Source organism: Manis javanica, chromosome X (genome assembly GCF_040802235.1).
Source record: "Manis javanica isolate MJ-LG chromosome X, MJ_LKY, whole genome shotgun sequence".
NCBI lineage: Eukaryota > Metazoa > Chordata > Mammalia > Pholidota > Manidae > Manis > Manis javanica.
In genome coordinates this window covers 5924820-5947450 of record NC_133174.1, presented here as the reverse complement: position 1 = coordinate 5947450, position 22631 = coordinate 5924820, and the positions used below count along the sequence as shown (strand labels likewise).

Below are 22631 nucleotides of genomic sequence, written 5' to 3'. Positions count from 1 at the left end.
CTATCTCCTTATGTTTTGCTGTTAATTACTGAGACCATATATGCTGGTAGCTAAATATCATATTTAATGGTGTGGACATTGCAAACTGTACCATTTTAGCAAGAAATGGTAATAATACTTAAAGATTAAAATGCTGATGACGTGATTTTTGTTTACCTTACCTTCTTGATTCTCAGTATACTTTGTGCTCACTCCAAGAATCCTACTGTCATGATGAATTGTCAACTAAAATGTATTTGTGCCACTAAATTGCGTGGTTCATTGTATTTGTCAGCTTGGGCTGTCATAACAAAATACCGTGGACTGAGCGCCTTAACAGAAATTTACTTTCTCACAGTTCTGGAAAGCTGAGAAGTCCAAGATCAAGGTGCTAGTCAATTTGGTTTCTAGTGAAAGCTCTCTGCCTGGCTTGTAGACTGCCTTCTCATCATGTCCTCATGTGGCCTTTCCTCAGTGCATGCACTCAGAGAGAGCAAGCTCCCTGGTGTCTCTTCGTATAAGGACACTAATCCTACTGGGTCAGGGCCCCATCCTTATGACCTCACTTAACCATGATTATCTCCAAAAAGGCCCTATCTTTAAACACAGCTAGGGGTTAAGGCTTCAGTATATGAATTTTTGGGAGACACAAACATACAGTCCATGACATTCATTACCTGCAGAAGAGAGTAAACTGTCCAATAGAAGTTTTAATAACTATAAATGAACTTTTCTGGTGGTTAATGAATGTTGAGAAATAATTTGTATTGGTGCAAATGTAAGTTTGCCTCCAAACATACACAATGGTATTTATTCATGTATTCTGAAAATGGTGTACATTTAAAAGCAATAACATAATTAAAATAAATCTTGATGTATGATTATATATATGTATATATGTTTTAAATTATTTAAAAGAACTTTTCAGAAGTTTTATTTAAAAGAAGTGGATCTTCTTCACTTTAAATAACAAAACTGTGCATCAGACTCAGTTTAAAAAAGATTTATCTTTCAAACAGATTCTCCACAATTTTTGGAGACATACAATAATAAACATTCTTTTCAGAAAAACAATTTCAGCCTAGGACTCTTGACAGCTTCATTTTCAAGCCAGTCAGCTAGGATGAAAATTGAGCTGCCCAAAGAGAGTTGGCAAAATAGTTTACTTGCTGTAATTAAAAAAGGGGAAATTTCTAAACCACAGTCGTCTTCAGTGCTAATGTGAACAACTGAATGTTATTTCCAATGGATTTTTTTATTTCCTCATTCTTGGCAAGTTGGTACAGCTTTATGCCGTTGGGAAGCAGGAAGATTTTCCATGAGATGGAAATGTTCTTTGTGTAAATCACATAGTGGTATAATTATCCTACACATTCATTGCACACATTCAGTGCAGAAACCCAAGTTTCAATAATTTCAAATTTGAACACTTAAGCTTTACACCTTTAATTTAAAAAAACCATAGTAGCTAGGTACTCCTGGCAGAATATTTCATGTGGTCAATGTTATTTACTTATACAATTGGAAAATGACTTAATTGCAACCATGTTGAAAATCTTTACCAAGGTCTGAGCTCTTCTTACATTGGGTTTTTCTTTATGAGAATAGGTGACTTCATTTTGTGTTTTATTTGGCTCTGCTCAATGACACAGTCTGGCCTAGGAGACGTACTGGGCAGATCTTGATAACAGAAAAAAGCAAATACAAGGATTTGGATTACAGATCCTTGCAGATGTGCTGCTGTAATACACAGGCAATGTCCACTGGACTACAATACTAAAGTTAGTATATCACCTAGGTACTGGGCACGCAAATAAGCAAGCCACTGATAACTTCCAGATGTTTTACTTTCTATCTGCTGCTGTATGTATAAAATCTGAGCTCTGCAAGGAAACTTTTCCAATTGCTCCATTTCTGAGGTACCAATCACAACATGGTTATCATTGTGTATTGGGGAAGAAACAATGGGGGCTGCAGGGGAAGCTGGGAAACTGGGGGAGGCCAGCTCCCTATTTTGTCCACCTAAGCAAGCTAAAGGGGTGTTTGGGAAGACGTTGGCCACTGCCTATTGTGTGTATGTCAAAGTCTTACAGGAAGATGAAGATGACTGTTGAATGGCTTCACCGTTTTTGCGCGTCTCCATGGGTCCTATTTACCAGCCTCGAGATGCAGATGGAAGTAAAATCTTAAATCTGTTCTGGCTGAGATGTAAGGGCTAAGGAGGGGATAACACTTCGGCACTAATGGGATTCACACTTTGTTAGAAAATACCCTTGTTGCTCTAACCTTTGCTTGCATCAATAGTGGCTGCTTCAGAGTGAGTATTTGCTTTTCTTCTTGCCTGTGAGGTTATACTAATTTCTTTTTCCAGCTTGATGGTCTGCCTGTTCAAGATTTTATGTTTTATATTTTAAAAAAAGGAGTTTTTTTTTTTTTAGAAAAAAAAGGAGTTTTTAGTACCACATTCTCAATGGTTTGTATTCACGCTTGCAAATCACTCTTTATTGTCCAATGAAATGTCTTTTTTTGTCTTTGTAATTTCAAAGATGTTTGTATATGGCATTAAAAAATAGTGCTGAAGTCTACAAATTCATTTTTCCTACTGATGTTGGAAAAGAGCATTCTCATCATCATAGAGAAACAGTGACTTGGGTTTTTTTCAATCATTTAGCCAAAAATATTGATTTTCCTTTTTACAAATAATTAGTCAACTTATGTTGAAGTATAGTTGATATACAATATTATATTTGTTTCAAGTATACCATATAGTAGTTCAAAAGTTACCTACATTATTAGATGCTCACCCCAACTAGTGTAGTTAGTCAACATAGAAAGATGTTACTGAACTATTGACCATATTTTCTATGCTGTACTTTCATCCTCATGACTAATTTCTATTATGCTTGAGATTTTGTGATTCTCCTTTAATTCTGTCTTTCCTTAAGATATCTCAAAGCTGCCTCCCTGTTTCTTTGCCCTGCTACTATGTAGGATTTTGTCCCTTAATCTATTATTTGAAATCCCACTTTCCTGAATGCAAAGAAGTTTTAAAAAGTTCTTTTTATCCCATTTGTAATACTCATACTTTCCACAGTCCATGAGACATAAAATATATTAAATATAAGGAAAGTTATAACAGTTTTTTGCTACATCATAGGATGAAGTTACCTTTCAACTACATTACAGTAAACCTTGATTAAAATATGGAGCTAGCCACTTTACCTAATCTACATACGATTCTCTATCTAAAAACTGGCTGCTAAGAGAAAAGATGCTATGGTTAGGCAGTTCTTTAACAGTCAAAGAGTATATTGTGGTCTCTTGAATTAAATAACAGACTCTGTGATGTCCAGAGATATATTTGCCTCACAAAGACTGAGTGTGGCATTGCCAAGAAGCACAACATAATTCTTCAGGAGGAAGGGGCAGACGTAGGGAACTGCTCTGGGGAAAGACCAGCCACACCCATCAAAACAGGGGTTTGCTACAGAAAACAAATGATGGGTCCAACATGAGTTGGAGCCTCAGAGTTCTAAGCTGCAGCCTTCAGTTTGCAATGGAGCTGCTTCTCAAAAGGGGAACTTTTTGTAGGGGGTTAGGGGGAGGGTTGTCCAGGGTTTTACTTATATAGTAATGGTCAAAACTGGCAAGGCCAGCTGGTGGCATAAAAGTGTTGGTAAAGTTTTTTCTGATAGGAGACATCAGTCCCACATATTTGCACAATTGCAGCATGACCTGTTGATTTGGTCCATTCTACGTCCACACTGGGGACCTCTTCAAGGTGCCAAGATGCAGTCAGGGAGGGGAAGAAGCTTTTTCCTCTACCCTCTTAGATTCAGTGGCAGCAACTATGCCAAACAAACTGGCAAAAGACAGATTAACAGGAGAAAAAGAGTTATTTAACATAAAGGGACCTTCACATAAATGAACTGAAAACCCTAAAGAGGCCATCTTACCTGGAGGCTTATATACTATTTTAACAAAGGTCTATAAATTTGTGAAGAAGTGAAAGACAACAGAAAAGGGTTTCAGACTTGTAGGTACAGTAAATTGTAAGAAGGTAAATATATGGGGAAAAATAACAGCAGATAAGGATTATTGGAGTAAGACTTGTTGAAGCAGATTTCAGTCAGTGCCACCTTCAGTAATAAGAGTCGTCTGCTCTTCCCAGTGTGGGAGAATGGAGAGGGGACACCTTCACAAAGGATAATTTATGTCCTGCCTTTAGGCTGAGAGGGGAGGGTAAAGAGCTGTTTCTGTGTCTGCTGTTTCTCAGTTGCCTTCAGCTCCAAATAATCATTATGCCTAAGTGGCATATTTTGATGGCATATTCTGAACCCCTTCAATGGGTATATGACTGCAGAAGTGAGAAGTGGGGAGACTGAGGATGTTGATCCCTTCATTATTAAATGGCACCCCATTACCCTTTCTGAATTGCTGTTAGTACAACATTCAGAAGAGCAGACCCATATAAATTCAGTCTACCTTACTATTAATGTGTATACTCAGAATTGTGTTCTTGTCAAGACATAAGCTGTATTTAAATCAGATTTGTTTTTGAAAAACTAAGGTGGGCTTCTGTTTACATTTTATTTCATTCAAGGGTGAACACAGCTTGTGTTATGAACCTACCTTGTTTCTCTTTCTTTTGGGTGGTTGCAGAGGATGGGGGCAGGACTCACCACATCAGAATATATCAATGTGTGACCAGAGCCTCCCCAGTAAATGGTTTTTCCAGACTGAGGGTCATAGCTTGATAGAAAACATGGCCCCTCCATCATTGCCCAACTTATTAGAAAGATCTTAGAAACACGCATATCAAAGTAAGCACCACAGCATTTAGGGTTAAGTAACAACTGGGAACATCCACTTGAAACATCCATATTTTGAAGTTCATGTCTCTGTAAATTCTGTATTTTAAGAAATCGCATCAGTGGTTCTTAAGAGGAGAAAGGTGATTCTACCCTCTAGGGGACCTTTGGCAAAATCTGGAGACGTTTTTGGCTGTTACAACTGGGCTGTGGGGGCACGTTACTGGTGTCTGGTGAGTAGAGTCCCAACGATGCTTCTACACATCCTGCAATGCACAGAATAGCGCGCAGCAGAGAATGATCCACCCCCAATGGCAGTAGTGCCATAATGGAGGAAGCCTGCTGGACTCGCTGCACACCACATGTCCACAGTGCACACCGCCCCCTGCCTCCGAAACACAGCTCCGAAAACAAACCACCACCACAGGATACCCACAGACACCATGCCAGATATTTAGAAAGAGACTGAAGCCTTCCATCAATTCATAAGAGTCTTGTGTGTTTTTAAACAAACACACTGAATCATTGGCAAAGTTATTTGAGCTTTTCTGTTTTATTGGACTCAAAGTGGATTTTTCATGGAAAAAAGAGTAAGTTATCAGCGATGAGTGGACATGGGCAGTCCTGTCTAAACAGTGTCCCTCTCTCTTCTTATTTTGAAAGCTACTGCTGAGGCCATTCGTATCCCCCAATGACCCTGCTCCAAGATTCTTTTGGTTTCTCTCAGCGTTTCTTCTGGTTTTGTTTGGACTTGTCATTTGAGTTCAGGGAATGTCCCCCGAGGTGTCTGGGATCCAGTCCTTTGAATGTTGATCCTTGGATGGATCATTAAAGGGCCATTAAGAGCTGGCGTTGTGTCCCTTTGTAGAATAAAGTCAGCATTTTCACCTGCTGAGAGTAACCCTGTTAATCCATTGTTTCTATTTCTTGGAGGAAGTAGCAGGTTTTTGTAACTGAAAGGCAAAACCACCTGATAGATTTCCGAAGTAAATTGAGTCTCCAATCTCCCAATTCTTTTATAAATTGGTTAAAGGATATTGGGAACCCGGGAGTGTCCCAGCACCCTACGTTTCTTGAAATGAAGGGAGAGGGTAGCAAATGTGAAAAGAGTAAAGGTAGATGAGAATTGTTCTAGTAATGACTTTTTTTTTATTAAGGTATCATTGATAAACACTCTTACGAAGGTTTCACAAGAAAAACAATATGGTTATTACATCCGTCCTTATCATCGAGTCCCCCCACCATACCCCACTGCAGTCACTGTCCATCATAGTAAGATGCCACAGAGTCCCTATTTGTCTTCTCTGAGCTACACTGTTTTCCCTGTGACCCCACACACACCATGTGCACCAATCATGATACCCCACAATCCCCTCCTAGTAATGACTTCTTAAAACAATGTTTTCAAAAAAACACTTGGGTTGATTATGGGCAAAGGTTAGCCTCCTATTTGTTCCAGGCAACCCAATTATGAAGTAAGATGCAGTTGGGTGAAATTGTTGATACAGTTATTTTTGGATACATGATTGTCCCACAAACAAATCCTAACCTAGCTTTCCAGACCTCCCTGGTCTAGAGCAGCTCTGTCCAAGAGAAATATTATGCAAGCCGCATGTATAATTAAAAATTTTCAGGTTGCAAAATTGAAGAAAAAAATTAATAAAATTAATTGTAATAATATAGTTTATGTAACTTTATGTAACCCAATATATCCAAGTTATTGTCATTTTAACATGTAATGGATATTTTTTAAATTATTAATGAGATATTTTGCATTCTTTTTTCATACTAAGTTTTTGAACTCTGGTGTGTGCTTTTACATGTATGGCCCATCTCAGTCAGACTGGCTACATTCCATGTGACCCATAGTTACATGATGCTGGCGGCGATCGCACTGGACAGCATAGTGTAGCCTCTGCCTATTTCTCCAACTCCATCTATTTTTTTCATTCTCCCTGGTAAAATTCAAATTCCTTCCTTGGTGAGCTTCTTTTAATTCTGTCACCCTCAGGGTTGTTCTCTCTTATTTCTTGGTCTTTGTACAAGTCTCTCCCTGGAACACTCTCTGCCATCCCTCCCACCCTACCTGGTTAATTCCTACTCTACTCTTCACAGTGTTGATTCTTCTGGAAAAAAAACAACTGTGGTACCTGGCTTAGGTTTAGTGACTGGGGGCCTGCAAGTTTAAACTGACAAAAGACAGATTTCAAAGAGAATGGACAGAGGTTATTTGTATGTGCAATGCACATACACCCAGAAGGGCTTGGCGATGAGTAACTCAAAGGGGCGGTGAGAATCTAGAGCGTATATGCCTGACTGGGCAGGGGAGACGGGATGGGGAGAAAAGACTTCCATAGGAAGATCAAACAGGTTTCTTCAGCAAGTCAAATGGATTTTTAGGAGAATAAATAAAAGATTCGAGAAGTTTATGATAATGTTTTCTTAGGTCACTACCAATAGTCTTTCTGTCTTCTTCATGACCGAGGAACTCCCTCTGGAGAGGGGACTGGTGGTAGGTTTACTCTTGGTCTCTCTCCTAGAAGTAGAAGCCACCCTGAAGGGGGTTATGGCCGTCCGCATTTCCCAAGAGCTGCTGCTTCTACTCAGACCCTTTTAGTCAGGAAGCTTTGCACCAGGTGAATCTCAAATGTCTTTGTTGCCAGGCAGCTGCGTCTGAGTCTCTCCCTGCTCACTAGGGGAAGCACCAGGAAAAACCTCAACCTGGACCGGGGAAGGTTCTTGACTCTGGGCGAGAAAGAATTCTCAGACAGGTCAGACGAGTGTAGGTAAGGAAGGAATTCAGTAAAGCAAGAGCAGCATTGAAGGAATGGCAGCTGCCTTGCAAGCAGCAGAGACCAGGAAAGTGCAAGGGAAAGAGAGAAAGTTCTCGGCCTAGGGCAGATTCCCTTGCCAACTCCTAAAGCCAGGGTCCCCTGGCATCCTGTGTCCACTTGGATCTGCACAGCATGGGGACTAGCCCCCACCACCCCAGGATTTGGGGGAGCCATGGAGCACGGGATGGAGTGAGATCATGTTGTGAGAACTTCCCAAAGAAAGGAGATTTTCAGGCAGGCTACTAAAAGCAGCTCGCACAGTGGCGGTTTCGTCCAGGTCACCAGACTTGAGGTCTCAAGCTGCTTATCTCTGCTGAGAGACACCATGTCTCCTTTCCTTTATTATCAGGCCTCCAGCTAATTGTGCTAAATAAACCTAACACAAGGGATTTATTTATCCTATTTTTCTCCAAGATAGTGGCTACCCTCACGCAGTGGGGATGTACCAGTTAAGACTGCCTGCCCTGCCTTAAGGGAGGCTGTTGCGGTATTGTCTGATTGCCAGAGAATATGTTAGGAATTTTACTTCTCAACTCTCTGCTTTTTAAAATGGAATCTTAGCCTTCAGATGGGGGCCCTCCTGTTCTTACTCTACTGTTGATATCTCAGCATTTTTCATCCTAGGCAGGGAAAGTTCATCATGATGCTCACCCCAGGTCCCCCGCTACCTTGTCTTCAGCAAGTGGGTGCCCCCAGAACCGTACAGCTTACCTTTTGCTACCCCATGCTCTGATGCTACCTGTACCTCCCATTCCATAGTTCTCATTCACTTCACGATCCCCTCAAGCTTAGTGTTTTTCTTCCCCAATAGGCCACATCCCCTGGGAAGGCAGGAGCAGGTCTACGTTTGCTGTGTGTTAATGTGAATTCATCATTGAGGACAGTGGACTGGCATATAATTGACATTTGATAAATATTTGTAGACCGAATCAACCAAATATAAATACTCTTGAAGAAGAGGAAAAATATCTTTTTCTTTTACCCTTCTAAGTACTCAGCTGTTCAGAGGTGGTTGCAGAACTTGATAAATTTTCTAAAAGTCATCTAGATGGATGAATTTTATGGTATATAAGTTACATCTCAATAATGTTGTTAAAGGTTAAAAATAATGACCCTTTAAAAGAGACATGATGTGAAAAGGTATACATATCCAGTATGAACTCAACTAGTTGAGTGTTATCTGTACCTATCATCTATCTATGTATGTATAAATATGGGTATCAAACTGTTATTAGTGGTTATCACTTCATTTTTGAATTATAGGCGATTTTTTAAAGATTTTTTGATATCCAAATTTTCTACATTGAACATTTATTACTGAAAGCAATTAACTCACAAACTTTAAAAAAAAAGTTTTTTAGAAAGATGAAGTACAATTCCTCTTCTGCAGAGAATACCTTGGCCTTCCAGAAAGCCTGGACCTTGATGCTCCACATTCCTGCAGCCCACATCCCGTCCTGTCCTAGCAGACTTGCTTGCGAGAGATTAAATTTATGATTGAATGATTGGCTTTGGGGATTAATGGTCTACATGTATGTGTGTATGCGTGTGTGTGCATGATTCAAGTAAATAATGATCCAATTCCAAAGAGCCCCAGAGACCCTAGCTTACAGAAACAAGAGGAACTGTGCTTATTCGGGATGTTAAAGATTTTGTCATTAAGCATTGACAGTGGATCTCTTATTTCTAGTGAATGAGGGCTCAGTTCATCCATGCATTCTGTTAGAAGAATGACCTTTCAAGGGTAGAAGAGCTCTAGCATCAAGTTCTAGAGATTTCATTTGGAGTCAAGTAAAAGGAAATGACTACAGTTGAATACAAACACAACAAAGTTTACTAAATTACTGTTAAACCAATTTATGAATTTGGCTAAAACTATATTCTCCTTCTAGTGCCACACAAATTACTTTTTTTAGGAGAGCAAGGTACAGGCTTTTATTTAGAGATAAGGTGAAAGGACAGAGCTCCCAGCTCACGCCAGGAGGGGACAAGAGAGTCCACAAATTACTTTTGTTATATCAGATTGTTTGTTTAATCCGGCTTTATCCAGTACCCCATACTGGACATACTGGCCATGGCTGTCTTACCACAAGAGGAAATTCTACATTCAAATTTGTCTGTGTATCATTCTTTCCATCTGGGTTATACAGCATTTTCAAAGCATTTGCTGTATAAGAAGTTAACAATTTTGCTTTTGAAATTGTATTGTATTTTGAAATTGAGTTGTATTTTTCATACATTTTAAAAAATATTAATGTTCAGGAAAAAGGTCGTGATAGTGTGACAGTGCATTCACCCACACCACAATTTTTCTTTTCTGATACCCTGGTCCCCATTTAACTACATCCTAATATTTTGGTGATTAAAATGTGAATTTATTGTTATTATTCTCACCCACGATGAATTTGGAGGCAAATTATTATATTTATTTTAATGATATGGCATATTTTATATATCATTATTTTTAATGTATTATTTTAATATATAATTCAATATATCATTATTTTAATATAATGTGTATATATATATTCTATTTTTTAAATTTTATTTTATGTTGCTGGTGCTCTTTTGTAATTACAAATGAAAAAGAAATTTCTTATTTTTACATCCCTTAGATGCATCCATTAAATGCTTACAGATAGCTAAACAATAAACTCTCCCAACAAGCAGAAAAAGGAATAAGTGCTTTACCAGGGAGCATTCCAATTAGCTTTCAATTATCTAAAAAAAAAAAATTAGGTCAACCTTTCTGACAATCAACTCAGATTATTGTCCCCTGAGGTTCAATTTGAAATACCTTTTAATTTTCTATGAACGTTCATTATAAGAACATTATAAACTCACTCTCTTAAAAAAATTAAATTGCAATCCCATCATAGAAATATAATGAATGTTCACATTTTGACTTAGTATATTTTAGAATGTTTTCAATATAGACACAGACACAAGACATAATTCAGTACTGTACAAAGATTTATTCAACAAATGTTTATTGTCTATCACACGCCATATTATTTCTACTGAATGGCACCATATTCGCTACTCTGTCAACTCAGCATTCACTATCATTTGAATGTCCTTCCATGTCAAAAAATTTGGATCTGCCATATCATTTTAATGGCTGCAGAAGTATGACAGATTGTACTTTCCAAAACAGCAGCAGCAACCTTTCCATTCACCAAACCTCCTTCCTTCAATTTCTGAACGTCATCATGCCCGCCAAGAGGTATAATCTATGTCCACTTACCCTGAACCTGGGTGAAATTCTACGACCACCTCAGTCCACCACAAGTGATACCATATGACTTCCAAGAGAGACTGTAAATGGTGATCCAGCTTCTGCCTAGTCCTCTCTTGGCACTCATCCTTGGAACACAGCCACTGTGTTGTGAGGAAGCCCATACCACATAGAAGAGGCTTTGTGCAGATGTTCTAGCCAACAGCCCCAGCTAAGGGCTCAGGCACAGTCAGTATCAACTGCCAGCCCTGGGATGAGTGAGTCAGATGACTTCAGCCTCCAGCCCTCAAGCCAAGTAGAGCAGTAGCTGTTCACACTGAACCCTCCCCAAATCACACATTTGTCAGCAAAATGCATGTGACTTGTTTTAAGCCATTACGTTTCCAGGTAGTTTGTTACACAGTAGTAGATGACAGGAAGAGCAATGTTCTTTTGAATGACCATACCACAGCTTTGGTATCTAATTCCTTGCTTTTGGGCATTTCTACTGTTACTAGTGTTTTGATGATGTTGTTGTTCTGCTAAGGTAAACATCACCTGTATATATATATACCTCTAAACACAATGGTATGTACAGCATTATTTCTTCAATATAATTTCCCCAAAATAGAAATACAGGTCAAATGATATGCCTATTTTAAGTGATTAAGATGCAAGCTTGGGACAGTTTAGTTTTATGTAGTTTACAGGCTCACAGATATGTATGGTTTAGAAATAGTTAAATTTGAAATACTTTGGCAAAATCATTCACCAGAAATTAAAAACTAAAATGGAAAGATTATTGAATATTGGAAAAATCACCAATATTTCGATCAAAAAGAAGTTCTGGCTTTTAAGTTAAAGATAATGTATTCAAATATGTAAGAAAACATGATTATGCAAACATGAGTTTTGACGGTACGAGTTTCTAGAATCTAATTACATATTTATCACATGTAATCCCCAGATGGGTCCCAAATACACTTCATCACTTAATATACCACACTTCATAGTAAGATTATTAGGTGCATTTTAACTGCTAGAATTTAAAGATAATCTCAAGTCTAGAAATTTCTAGAGCTTTCTGAAGATCAAATAATTCTACTGCAGTCTGCAGGCCTTGTCCTGAATAGGGTTTTACTTCTGAGTTTATAGTGTCAGATGATCAGACACAATGGCTTGACTGATTTTGGAGAGCAGATGAGAGCTGAGAATTACCATGTGACCACAGCCAAAATAATTATTACTGAAAAATGTTAAGTGGAAATAAGTTTAAAGGCAATGCTTTTATGTTAAATGCTCCAAATTTGTAAAGTGTTATGGCTGTTCTAATATCACTTCTCTTTACTAATAACATGTGGGTATTACCTGTCACCTTCCAATATAATAATATTAATAATAATATCTTGGGTTGGTATAGTAACTTAGAGTTTATGAGGTGCTTCCATGGTTGTTTTCATTGTTTTATTTAATCTTATAACAATGCCAAAGAGTCATCACTTGGTAGATAATGAATGACAAGTCCAGGGAAGTTAAGCATTCAGAGACAACCAGGACTTGAACACAAGTATTCTGATCTCCACTTAACATCTTTTAAAGTAGAAACCAAGGACATCTACCCCATCTTCAGAAGACTGTCTCTTGCCTTATGCTAAAACTCATCACACAGAGTAGGGGTCAGCACATATTTCTGTAAAGGGCCAAATAGTAAACATTTTTGGCTTTGGGGGCCATGCAGCCCCCTTACTGCAACCACCCAGTCTACCACTGTAGCATGAAAGCAGCAGGGACAATACGTCATGAATGGGTGTGGCTGTGTTCTAATAAAACATTATTTACAAAAATAGGCAGAGGGCCTTTTTGATTTGCAAACCCCTGATGTAAAAGGATGAGTAAACACAGAGGAATCCCACGTCCGTTTCTGCCCTTTCCGTCCCCTTCACTCGCTCTGCCTGCGAGAAACTCTTTCATTAGAGTCTTCTTTATCTTTCCAGAGTTCCTTTTCTTTGCAAGTGCAGGTACAGGCTTACATAGGCCTTTAGCTCTGTTGCTGCACCTTCCTTATTTCTCTCACCCCGCTCCGTCGTCTGCCCTCAGTTTCTCTCACTGGGACACCCATCCAGAGGAGTGCCGAGAGAGGTAACATTCCTTTCCGTGGTCACATAGGACTTTGCTGTGCAGACCTGCTACAGATTAAGCTACTGTGGGCCTTTGTGGGGTTTCCATTGTTTGGCTTGAACTTGTGACATTTTATGCTTATACTGGTGGCTCTGTGGAGTAGATGCCTGGAAGTGCTACTGCTGGATGGAAAGGCACACACATGTGTACGTGTTGTCACTTGCTGCCAAGTCCCCTTCATACTTGCGGCTGTTATTTTGTACTCCTACCTCTGTTTCCTGAGAGCCTCACCAATGGCGTCTGGGGCTACGCCTTTGGATTTCATCCACTCTCTTAGGCAAGAAATGATATCACCGTGTAGTTTCAGTTCACATTTATTTTACTGCAGGTGAGGAAGAGGTTTAAGGACAAAGTATATATACATATGTCTCCTCTCTTTCACAGCCTTTGCCCCTTTTTCTTTTGGGTAGTAGGTTTTTCCCTTCAGGGTGTAGGCCCTTGTTAAACACAAAGATTGGCCCTTTGTCCCAGTTCATCATTTATTTTGACTTGGCTAATGCTGTTTTCTCCCAGACAAGTTACTAATTTTTATGTAGGTAGACTGACCAATCTTTCCTAGATAAATAGTTAGAGATAGAACTATAGATGCCACAGATAGAGATATAGGTGACATAAATAGGTGTAGGTGCAGATAGAGGTATCTTCTGGGTTTTTCATTCTCTTGGTGCAGAGCATCTGAAATTTAAGTGGGTGAAAGGATTAAACGTGCTGATGAAAGTCATGGAGGGAGAGCTTTATTTGTAGATGAGTTTGTGGTGGAAGTGCAAATGGATTTACCAACTATTAATTTAAATGTTAGGACTGGCCACATGTACTGGCACAGAGAACAACTAAGACACAGAATAGAGCAAAATGGTCAAGCTTAATTTCAGAGCTGTATAGTAGTTGATAATGAGAAAAAGGAAAATCTTTTATCATCTAGAAAAAGGTGATGTTAAATGCATTGCAGTTACATGGGAAAGTCTTTATATAGACACTTGAAATATCTTTAGAGTTGCTTACATCTAATTTTAATGCAAAATCTCTTAAATGGCATGTGACAGAAAGACATTAGGATCATTGTGCAAGTGTTTAATAAGTGGTATAAAAAACAAACAGAGGTTCCTTTTGGGGCTTATTGTTTTGTTGTCCAGCGATAGACTTGAGGAACACAAAGTTCTGTGCCTTGGTTTTGTCCTGTCTGCCTTCTCCACCGAGTGCGTTCATATCTTGTCCTACTTCCATCACCCTGGCAAAAGGGGATCGGAAAATTGAAGCTAAGAAGTACAGAGAGGTTACAGCATTTGCTATGCACCCCAGGCTCCTTTTTGCCATTGAGATGGCCTTGTCACCGAGCAGAGGCAATTTTCTTTCCAGGGAGGAGAAGACTGGATGGCGGCCTGGGGTGGGGGGTACAGACAGACGGTGATGTCACACACTGCATTGTCTCTCGGGAAACTCATCCATCAAGCCGTCACCTCTGATTCTGTGCAGGGTCACTAAGGAAAGAGGCGGCTTGCCCCAGTTTGGACATTTCGGAGTGTCAGTATGTAGTAGAACGGGTGGTGTGAAGTCGATTCGTTTTGTTTCAAAGGCCCAGATGTCATGCTGCCAAGCAGAGCCACAAGCTCAGCAGCATCTCCTTAGAAATAAGGGCTCCAACGCAAACAGCCCTCAGTGCAAAACAGAGCTGTGCCATCTGCTTGTCTCCTCTCTGATTTATTCATTCTGGGTTTTAAATGACATAATAGAAAGGTGAGTCTTCTTTTTAAAACCTTGCAGAGAAAGGGGGGCATTCCAGATGGACGAAAGCATGTCTGAAATATATGTAAGATGTTTGTCTCAAGTTAGAAGGGGATTTGGATTTATAAGATATGAATATTGTTGTGAAATACAAGGTTGAACCCTGTCCTCTGGGAAGAGAAGGTAAACTTTAGGCTTTAAAGAAGGTCATGCCTTACAACTTAGCAATTTACTTTTCTTTTTTAAAAAATGAATTTTGTTAGAAACAGTAATTTTCAGGATCTTTGATAGAACATGTAGATCCACATTTTCATATTTGATATTCTGCCTTTTCTTGGTGTTTTCAACTCATTTTCAGTTTGGAGATAAATTAAAAACAAACAAGGGAGCAAGAGGTACAAATTCCAATTATAACATAAAGTCACGGGGATGAAAAGTACACACAGGAAATACAGCCAATAGTATTGTAATAACCCTGTATGGTGACAGATGGTGACTCTACTTACAGTGGGGGGGACACTTGGTCATGTGTAGAATTGTCAGATCGCTGTGTTGTACACCTGAAACCAGTGTGATATTGTATGTCAATTATACTTCAATTTAAAATATAAAAAAAAAAACGAACAGCTGCTATAAATTGTCAAGAGCTCTTAAAGTGCCAGGCAAATGTGAGCAGCTTGTAGCTGATTTCTGCACAACTTGTTCGTGGCCTGGGAGGGCCTACGAAGGGGTCTGGACCTCAGATGAAGTTTTAGGCTGAGAGATGCCGCTGGCGATGGAAGGTACGGAGAGACCAGGAGGCACCTCTAGGCGCCTTGCCAGGAAGCCGCCCCCCACACCGGGCCTGGCGCTTGGTGCGGTGTGGCTGAGGCGTGCGGAGGCCGCGGGATGCCTCTCCCGGGCCTGGCCTCCTCCCGGCAAGGCCAGCCAGCTCCCGCCCCCCTCGCTCCCCCGGAGAGGCGCTTCTGCACAAGGCATTTGGGGGGTGTGCCGCTTCTCCTTGGGAGGGGATTAGAGGATAGGAGAGTGCTTTGTGAGGAATATCGTGGGAGAGGTTGCTGGGGAGAGACCAAGCCGAGGGAAGGGAGCCTTCAGCCTTCCTGGTGCCCTCGGTGGAGGGACTCTAGGAAACCCGGGTGCAGGAGATAACTGGTAAGGCTCATTTTCTTCCTTCTGCTCTGGGACGCCACTCTAATTGCCGTATTGCAGAGCCGGGCTTGGAAGGAAGGGAAATTGGTTAGCCATTCTGGGAACATCCTGCATTGTCTCTGCCTAACGTATGAGGCAGGCGCTGTTTCCTGCACAAAGGGCTGGTGGCCATAGCGTAATTTTACTTTTCCCAAACTTGATCAGCATCACTCTGGAGCAACTGACTTAAACAAACATACGCCCAGACAGAAAGAAACTGTACTCCATAGAGGAATACACCCAGTGATAGGAGGACCATATTTTTCTAACTATGATTCATTTGGAAGTACTTCTGCGTGGAAGGGGGTGGGAGGTAGTGGTGGTGGGAATCAGGGCTTTCTGGAAAATTCCAAATTGGTTTCTTTCCTGCGACAGTGCCCATTTCACCTGTTTTTTAACTAGGGCTGTGCAGACCAAAACCACTGCTGGTAAACCGAGTGTCCCAATAGTACGTTCCAGACAGTGAGCTAAGGGGAGAGCGAGTGGGCCTACTGAAAAGAGGAAAACTGATTTTGAGTTAGTCCTGAGGAAGTTTGTAGTCTATTATCTGTTACTCAGCCAGTGTTCTAATTGAAAAGAAGAAGTGAAGATGTCCCAGAAAGAATCGGTACCAAGTGTCCTTCAGCATCTCCGAGGAACCAGCCTGCTCAGCGCAGCCTTATTTGGTAAAGGTTACCTCTACTCTCTAGTTCCATTCTGATATTTTTAGAATTTATTTTGGTATTTGGCATTGTGTGTGTGTGTGTGTGTTTACACATACATACATGTATCCTTTTATTATATCCTGGGAAACTTGAAGCTGAGTCATTTAGAAAAACATTAATTCAGTTTGAGGCAAATTATCCCTCAAGCACACTTCCGAGTAGGAGTGTGTGTGGAGAAGACAGAAGCGACAGACAGCTGCTGTCTCCGTGATGGACAAGTGCAGCAGCCTGCCCTCAGAGCTGAGAACCAAATTCCCGCAGACCCTGCCAGCCCCTCCCCCAGCCCACGGGAGGGGGCGGTCATCTTTGTTGGGGTTGTTGTTTTTCCCTGAGAAAGTTGGGTTGCTGCGGAACGAAGCTGGTCCTCTGCATTTTTTTCCCCTTCTCATTAAAATTAAACTGAAAGCCTTGCTCCCGGCGAAGTTCTGAGGGCAGATGTTTAGTTTCTAAAGTTAACATATTCCAAATCCTGCACTTAGCGGTCCAGTTGAATCTGCGCATCACGAAAACAATGAGCAGTACAATGGTTCGGCACCAGCTAATTACCCAGGTCTGCAACTTTCGCTTCAACTGAAACTAGGCCCAGTTTTTTTGTTTAATTCTGTAGCCTTAAGATGACCTGGTTATTTGAATATTCAAAGATTGAAAATGTGTGACACTTATTTCATTAATCAGGTTTTTAAAAAAGTATATAACTATTTAAATTCTCTTTGCATTCATATGAATAAGAACGCCTGAGAAAATATATGCTCTTTCTTTAAAATGAGCTGATTATTTGGCTGATGTATCCTTTACAAGAAAATGAAAGCCGGTTCCCTTTCAATTTCAGTTTTCATTCTTCTTCAGCTGAAAATTAGCATTTCAACCACACAGCTTTATCTTTGCCTTTAGGAATTGCTTACGGAATGCAGGCCGTTAATTTGGGGGTCCTGAGTGGGAAGGAACAGTTAATCACTTCATCTGTGAACTCTGAAGGACACCTGGGAGGTGTTCAAGTTTTGCTAAGTGTTACTCTCCTCTGCTGCGCGCTCATTCCAGTTTCAAACACTATTCACCTTCATAATATGTGAGCCGGAGAGCATCAGGCTTATTAGAATTGATTTTCTTTCCAGGTTTGTCTTTTAAAATACTTTTGCTGGTCATTTTTTACTCCCACCTTATGAGATTTTCATTCATCTGGCATATATTTATTGAGTGACTGGGTGTCACTCGTGTGGCCCATGTTTGCTGTTAGAGATGAAATCTCTACTTTGGTGGGGGCCGAGGCTAGAAGGGAAAAGACCAACTTCTGCCGGTCAAACAATCGTTTGTATGTTCACATGGCTCAATTACGAATGTGGTTTCAGCAACAACAGAGAATGTTCATTCTTCTGAATTATTGATATGTTAAAATATATTACCGGCTACTTAGAACCTGGGAGTTGAGTTGATCAATAATCCTCTCACATTGCACAAGACCTGCTGTGTGTTAGTCTCTGGGCATTTAAATAATTCAAAAGTAAGATTTCTCATGAATTAATCTGGCCATTTCATTGCACAAGTTTGGGAAAAAATGGACCAAAATGTTAGCAAGCTTGATCTTTACAGCTTATAAATGACTTCCTTCTCATTTTTTGCCTTGATATATTAGTTTTCTGTTAGACGGTTTTCATCAAATGTGTTTCTTTTGTTTAGTGGTATATAACAGCAATGCACACAGTTTATAGTATCAGTAGGAAAGGGCATCATGGGAAAGAAATGAACATTTCTTGAATCCACCATGTGGCAGACACTGTCCTGGCCTCATCACAGGCATGTTAGCATCTCCTCAATGATGCTGCAAGAATACATATTATTGTGGTCCTTTTAAAGATGAGGGCGATGTCCTGTAACTACTAAGGTAGCAAATCCAGATCTGTCCCCTGCTCTGCAAAAGCACTTTTTAGCCACTTCCATTTGTTCTCTTAACACCCGCTGTTTCTCTTCCCAGATCCCATAGTAATTGAAAATTCCCTACAGCGTATCTTAATACTTCCAGAGAATCTCCCTTGACAGTTTCAGCCTGTTCCCTGACTTCCTTTATGAGCTGACAGCCAACATATGTAAGCAGGGATTGGACAGGTGCTGTACATGTTTATGTGTAAAAACTGCTTTTGAGATGTCGAAACAACACAGTAGATTAAAATTTGGAATGTGGCAAATGAGATTTGTGTGGTTAGGGGAGAGAAGTAAATTGGGTTTGCTTTTGGGCCGCATTTTCACCATCTGTCTAGCAGGGGACCCCAGTCTGTGAGCGAGCCGGGATGCAATTAAGCCGCCTCCTCTGCTTGTATAGAGATGTGGGTTCCCATTCCTGCTCCGCCTTACTTCCTGCCTCCAGCAGGGAAGCCGAACAGGATGGGCTTGCAGAAGCCTGGGGAATACATCGCCTGTGCCCTCTGACAGCTACTAGTTGACAGAAAGGAAACAATGGCATACCATTAATAGGAGAGATTTCTAAATGTCCTGATGCACTAGTCCAGCCCATTCCTAGTATAATCGTTGAGTGACCCCAACATGTTTATTTAGTCAGCACTGTCTATCCAGGTGCCTTGTGTATTGGTTTCCTATCACTGCTGTGACAAATTACCACGAGTTTAATGTCTTAAAACAAATTCTTTCCGTCTTGAAGGTCTGAAGCCCGAAGTGAGTCTAAACCCGGTTGTGGGCAGGGCTGCGTTCCTTCTGGAGGCTCCAGGGCAGAGATTTTCTGGCAGAATTCCTTGCCTTTCCAGATTCCAGAGGTCCCGGGCACTCACCGGCGTGCCGTCCTCACATCACTCTGACCTCTGCTTCTTTCCTCCTGTCTCTGGCTCTGGCTCCGACCCTCCCACCTCCTCTTTCCCTTGTAAGGACCTTTGTCAGGCCACGCCCCCCACTCCCCCCACCCCCCGCTAATCCAAGGAGCTCTCCCCATCCCCTGTCCTTAATCCCACGGAACAGCCAGGAAAGCCCGTTTTGCCATGTACTGTAATGTGGTCACCAGTTTGGAGAATTAAAACCTGGACATCTTCGGGGGGCCGTTTTTCTGACCTCCACGCCTTTGTTGTATGTCTTTATAGCTACATGATATTTATTCCTTCCATGAGCTTGTAGGTAGCGGGAGCCATCGGGGCTTTCATGTGGAGGGGTGAGATCATCCGGTTTCTGTGTCGGGCCACTCACAGAGAGAACCCTGTGGAAATGGAGGCCCAGCTAGGATGCCAAGTGGGATGCAGGGGAGAGGAGTTGAGAACATGGCCTGTGCCAGAGTCTGTAGAGGAGGGGACGGGAGGAGTCTGAGAGATGTTGGGAAGTGCATTGGCAGGACAGCTGAGAGGACAGAGTCTGTGGCTTAGATAAGTTGCATGGATGATGGGCAGGGAGGCCGGTGGCTCTGAGAAGATGTGTGTGCATTGCACTGGGAGCTGCAGATTCAGCGGTTGCCAAAAGCACCCCTTCGCTCAGGTGGCTCAAAAGCCATCTGCAAAGACTCTGATAATAACAGCAGTAACTCTCACTTATTGAGTACTTTAACTTATTCTAGGCATGTTACGTTTAATCTTCCTACCAATCCTCTCAGGTATTAGTATCATTATCATCCCATTTTTCTGATGAAGAAACTGAGACAGAGAGGTTATATGATTTGCCCAAGTTCAAGCAATTTGCACGGGGAGGGAGGGGATTTGAAGCCAAGTAATCTGGCTCCAGGGTCCATGGTTTTCATTCTTAAAACTCCACTGCCTCGCTTAACAATGAAGTATAATTTTCTGGGATATTTAGTATGAGCTCTACCTGTACACTTCCGTGGGAGAGCCGCAGGGATGGCAATTACTGCTATCAAGATGGTCTATGAATTTTTCTGAGGCAAATTGCTACAGACTCCTGGCCATTGGGAGCATGGGATCCATGGTACAATGTTTGTATGGAACACTGGACTGGGCAGAAGGGCAAAAGTACAAAAGATCTTATTTCCCTGCGTGTAAGAATTTATATGCACACAGAGAAAACCATATTGCAATAATAAAAAATAGATGATCCACAGCGAAATGGTTGCCAGTCCCTGTGGCTAAATCTGAAGTGAGGAGTAGGTGGGGATGGCCGCGCCCAGGGGCGCTGCGGGCATCCGCCACAAGGCTCTCAGCACGCTGTGTGCTTTTAGCACGTCCTCCCGCGCAATCCTTGTGACAATGCTATAAAACCCCCTCTGCCTTCTGGAGGCAGAAACCCAAGCTCAGTGAAGGAGCTTGCCTGAGGTCATAACTCGATGACTGGCCGAGTGAAATGGGAGCCCAGGGTCTGGCTTCTCACTCTGCTGCACGTGTGCTTGAAGGATGTGGTTGCAGTACACCAGACAGAACCACCTTGAGGTACAATTTTTAAATGCTTCAGAAATCCTAAAATGATGTTTACATTTGTCAAGGTCTTGGTATCTCGATATGGTTGTTCTTCATTGTTATTGTCATTGACTAGTCTGTTGGGTGGAGCTGCCAGGTGTGTGTGAGGATTTGAGTATCTTTCAATGAAGGTGGTCTTTAAAAGAAAAATCATCCTTACCAAGGAAGATATATATAAACTTCTTTTTTATGTTCTCTTTTTAATCTTCTTGAAACTATTCTATAATCTTTGCAGATGTTACAATGTGAAGTGATAGAACATGTGCCTATTGGCTCTAAAAATATAGAGAAAGTAATCATCAGGTCACAAATACCAAAAGGTATTATTGATAGGAATGTGGTGCTTTTTTTTTTTTCTTGTATAACTCGATCACCGGGAAGATAAGAGACCCTGCCCTTTAATTTGCTCCTTAATTTACATAACAGAGATATTTAGATTTGTTTAACTTTTTCTACTGGACATTTATTTAACAATTATTTGGCATCCATTGTGTGTTGGGCACACAGTTGGTTTCATTTGCTCCTTGCAGTTCTTGTTAGGAAGACTTCCTCTGTAAGTGGAGGTAGGAGAGTCTCAGAGAATGGCATGGCAAGATTTGAACTCCTGGCCCCTGCCCCTTAGCCCAGAAGACTTACTTGCATGCCCCTCAACCTACTTAGCTAAGGTGGGCGCTCAGAGTCACTGGAGAAGGTCTCCATGATATTTCTCCATCTTGAACAGCACACCAGGGGAGTTTGGTTATATCCCCACAATCAAAGGTAGACACATTTTGGGAACCGATATTCCTATTTATCAAGGTCATCTGCAGCTTGCTTTAATGGGAGAGCCTTTCAAAGCGCATTAGTTGAAAGGCTAACAACTCTCCAACTGTCTAATTTGCTTCAAAGTGAGAATTCCAAAACCTGTGAGATTTACCCAATAGCTTCCTAGCCAATAGCTGAGAGATTTACATTCAAGATGACATCTGTTCAGGCCTACATATGTGTTGGCAAAACACTTTCTGTGAACTTTCCAAATGTTCTAAACCCCACGTTGACCTCTCTCAAAACTCACGACAAGAAGGGGACTGAGCTAGAATTACCATCCCAGAGCATCTGACCCTGGGCTCAATGCTTCGAGTAGATCATGATTAGTTTTAATAGTAACTAATATATAATTGCTGACAGATGCCTTTGGGTATTGGGAAATGGCATTTAAAATAATGTTTTCAGTGATATATTGCCTACAGGAAGATGTCATCATGCAAGCTTCATAGCAGTGCTTGACTGTGAGAGCCCAGTATCATATTGAGCTTTTCTCGTCCACTGTCTGGGATTCAAACATTTCCTACTGTGTCTTGCATTTTTAAGACTAATGAAAAAGGAAGCTAAAATACACAGTTGAAACCTAAATGAATACAGTTATCAATATGCCAAAAAGATCTGCAAAGACAAATAACCTGAGCCCTCAATTAAAAATGTTCTTATTCGGTGAATTTCCAAGATAAAGTTCAGATATTCTCAGGTCACAATAACACTGTATTATTCTACCCTGTAGTTCTGCACAACAAGGATAAGTTGATGCTTTATTTTCACTAATTAAGGCGGTCAACAAATTTAATCTC

General features: G+C 41.0%; 1 protein-coding gene across 2 annotated transcripts in view; it reads left to right on the top strand.

Annotated features, from left to right (window-relative positions):
* MID1 (midline 1) overlaps positions 1-22631 on the top strand; it is a 332705-nt gene that overhangs the window by 109645 nt on the left and 200429 nt on the right. The window contains exon 1 of one of the 2 annotated variants that reach the window (XM_037013448.2): positions 15371-15893. The exons of the other annotated variant lie outside the window; for it this stretch is intronic. The gene's annotated coding sequence lies outside the window, so the exon portion shown is untranslated. Of the gene's footprint in view, positions 1-15370; positions 15894-22631 lie in introns of those variants that run through there. 2 annotated transcript variants of the gene reach the window in all.